This window comes from Typopeltis vanoorti, chromosome 5, assembly GCF_054136105.1.
Source record: "Typopeltis vanoorti isolate ZY-2024b chromosome 5, IOZ_Tvanoo_1.0, whole genome shotgun sequence".
In the NCBI taxonomy this organism is placed as follows: Eukaryota; Metazoa; Arthropoda; class Arachnida; order Uropygi; family Thelyphonidae; genus Typopeltis; species Typopeltis vanoorti.
The window spans coordinates 137,067,312-137,071,055 of NC_143553.1; the positions used below are offsets into that span (position 1 = coordinate 137,067,312).

The 3,744-nt window shown below is 38.2% G+C and overlaps 1 pseudogene; it reads left to right on the top strand.

Annotated features, from left to right (window-relative positions):
• The first annotated feature begins 895 nt into the window (after nt 1–895).
• On the top strand, nt 896–1,069 carry LOC150106853 (U2 spliceosomal RNA; annotated as a pseudogene).
• The last annotated feature ends 2,675 nt before the right edge of the window (nt 1,070–3,744 follow it).

Here is a 3,744-nt window from a genome sequence, read left to right on the forward strand (position 1 = left end):
AGTGGCACTCTTAGATACTATCTTTAAAGGTGTTAGCGCAGTAAGCAACTCTTATATACAAAACTAGTAAACAACTTTTCCTGCGATCTTACACATAACTATGTACATATACAAAGTTCCCCTTGGAAAGCATTGCCTTTGTTTTTGACATTAAAACAGTAAATGCATTCACTTCCCACAGGGTTAACTACATCAATATTTTGCAAAATATACATAGAAACAAACAAGGTTATTTACAGTTCTCATGGGACTTGACCTATGTAAAAAAATCGATGTAAAGCGCTTTGATATTTTTAAGCTACATCGAGTTTTTTACAATTGCAATGAAGTTCTTCAACGTCATGTTCAATTGTTCCATGGTACTGTAGACGAAGAATTCATCTTTATGAATGACAATGCCACATGACAACGTACACGGGCAGTGGAGATACTTGTGGACACAGAGGACATTAATCGAATCGAGTGGCCATCATGCTCTACAGATCTCGATACCCATAGAACTCGTTTGGGACGCAATAGGTAGATGCATTTTGCTGCTCGAATATACAAAGCCTTATCCTTGCTCAGAAGGAAGAGCGGCTGGTCCACTCCTCCAGAGCAAGGAATTATAATTATAATTTGTACGAAATTTATAATTTTATTCGTATAACATTTTTTCATATACACGTAAAAATATAGTTAGTCCTTAGCTTTTTGGATATCAGTGTATATGTTTTGCATTTCTCTTCGATGGAGAGTGCTTACCCTATACTAGTAGGTAATGCAACAGCAGGCAACTCGTGGCAAAGGTGAAAAAAGCTACTTGCACTTCATAGCCTTCCAAAATTCAGTTTAAAATCTTGGAGCCCGATGCGGTTCGTATTGATTTTAGACTGATGAGAACAGATATTGCACTCTTGCTTCTCATTTTTTTCGCTAAGAATGTATCTAGTCTTATCAGATTGATATCTGATACGGACTACGGGACATCAAATGATTTTTGGATAGCTGCAAAGTGATCGGGACTTGATCCACCTTTGCAGCGAGTCGTCTAGAATTGTACAACCTCAGTCCTCTGGGGTCAAAAACCCGAGTCAAATATTATATAAGGTAATTGACAATCATCTTTGGTAACTCTTTCAATTGATTAACTACGAGTAGTTTATATCAATTATGAATAATTAACCGTGTTTAACTTCGTTGACCTTTCATAGGAGTCGCATTCAGTTTGAATCCATAAAGTCTACGAGTCAAACCTTATAACTTATTCATAATTAATTTTAGTGACGGTTGCTTCTGAATCATACTTCGATTTTGGAGGAAAGTCAGCCAACCATTGATATTTGATAATTAAAATATCAGTTTATTAATCATGAATAAATACGATACTTGTTTGATTTTTATGATTGAAATGAATGATATGAAATCTCTTCCTTAAGTAATATAGAAATTCAATTATAATGAAAAATTAACTCCGATTTATGCAGATTTTTAAAAATATAGTTAAAAATAATTTTGTATCTTTAATATTTCATACAATTATTTAAGAAATTTTGAATATTTTTTAATATTAAATAAAATCTATTGGAATCTTCGAGATACCATTTCATATTCATAATTATTAGATATAAAAGGAAATGGATAACTTTTATGTATTTTTCCAATGCTGTAGCCAATGAAGTTCTAACTGAGGCTCGGCTATTGCTGTTACCCTCCTGCCATGATCAGAGCTTTAATTGCTCAATAACACCTTATCCCTACACTGTCCTCTACAGATAACGGGGAATATGAAAAGCATTCTTGCTTCGCCCCTTTAAGCCAGTCCTTATAAGGACTATGTATTTTGCGACAGGTGATAGGATTGATTCATTCAATCCAATATCCTTGGAGGGTAATGGATGGCAATGCTGTAGCCAATGAAGTTCTAATTGAGGCTCGGCTATTGCTGTTACTCTCCTGCCATGATCAGAACTTTAATTGCTTAATAACACCTTATCCATACACTGTCCTCTACAGATAACGGGGAAGATGAAAAACATTCTTGCTTCGCCCCTTTAAGCCAGTCCTTATAAGGACAATAAGGACTATGTATTTTGCGACAGGTGATAGGATTGATTCATTCAATCCAATATCCTTGGAGGGTAATGGATGGCAATGCTGTAGCTAATGAAGTTCTAATTGAGGCTCGGCTATTGCTGTTACTCTCCTGCCATGATCAGAGCTTTAATTGCTTAATAACACCTTATCCATACACTGTCCTCTACAGATAACGGGGAATATGAAAAGCATTCTTGCTTCGCCCCTTTAAGCCAGTCCTTATAAGGACAATAAGGACTATGTATTTTGCGACAGGTGATAGGATTGATTCATTAAATCCAATATCCTTGGAGGGTAATGGATGGCAATGCTGTAGCCAATGAAGTTCTAATTGAGGCTCGGCTATTGCTGTTACTCTCCTGCCATGATCAGAACTTTAATTGCTTAATAACACCTTATCCATACACTGTCCTCTACAGATAACGGGGAAGATGAAAAACATTATTGCTTTGCCCCTTTAAGCCAGTCCTTATAAGGACTATGTATTTTGCAGAAATGGGTTCTTTGTTATAAAGAACAATTTGTTATTAATTCTAACAGACACACAAGACAACGCTGTACACAGACAAATATAATCGACTTTTTCTGGAAACACGAGGTATGCAGGGTTTTTCTCCATATGCTCAATATGCAAGGAGGGTTTGCCCTGCCTATCCTCAAATATACTGCTACCTTACCAACACTGTTCAAACGATACGGAAACCATTGGCATCAAATCATTCTTCTGGCAATTTAATTAGATATTTCATAGGACATTTCTTACCCTACTTCGGGACCACTAACCACGCCGGACCATGTGCGGAGTTGTGGCAGAGTGGTATTGCACAGGGTGCAAAATATTTAAAAGATTTACAACAGATGGAGTTTGGGTGCTTGAGTTTAGCCCAAACAAGCTGTACTGGAAATTTTTTGATGTTTTTGGTTAGAAAAGCCTTATCTGGGCACGAATGAAGAGGTGCTCTTCAGCAACATCACAAATAGCTGGGGACAATCTTTTCACCGGGACCTGGCATGGAGAATCGCTTACGGCAGACTCCCGATGAAATTGGTTAAGTCAAGATATAGTTCGCGCCCATGTGATCCGACGTCTGCCGTGCAGTCGAAACTGTAGGGCACCTCTTCTACCATTGCCCACCAGTACAGCGTGTCTAGCGAAGGCTAGCTGAGGTGCTTGCGACCCAGTACCCACATTTGCCGAAATAATTCTACTACAGTTCCCTCCACTGGTAACCAAAAGCAAAAAATATTTAATTTTCCTCATAAATGTAATAAAACACCACACATGGAAAATTCGAAAAAAAAAAAAAAAACATCTCCTTATTGAGGAAGACCGCATTTATCATCGAATTAGGAGCTGTCTCTCTCCTACTACCTCCGTCGGTTCTGGGAGCAGGAAAGATACCTTCTAGGCGAAGAGTAGTTCCTAAGGAGATGGTGCAGGCCACCGACCATATGCCAAATCACACAAGGGGGAAGTCAAGTGTGTGCACACTTGTAACATCATTGCCGTTAGAGACTTCCTTCTAATCCAGCATTTATTTGGTATCCTATTTTAAGGTTTTTACTCCTAGTTCAATGTTTCTGCATTCTAAGGTAGGGGTTGACCTGAATAAACCCGGACGACGAAGGCCAACATCGAGGTGGTCTCAAGCCCTTTTCAGGGCCGGG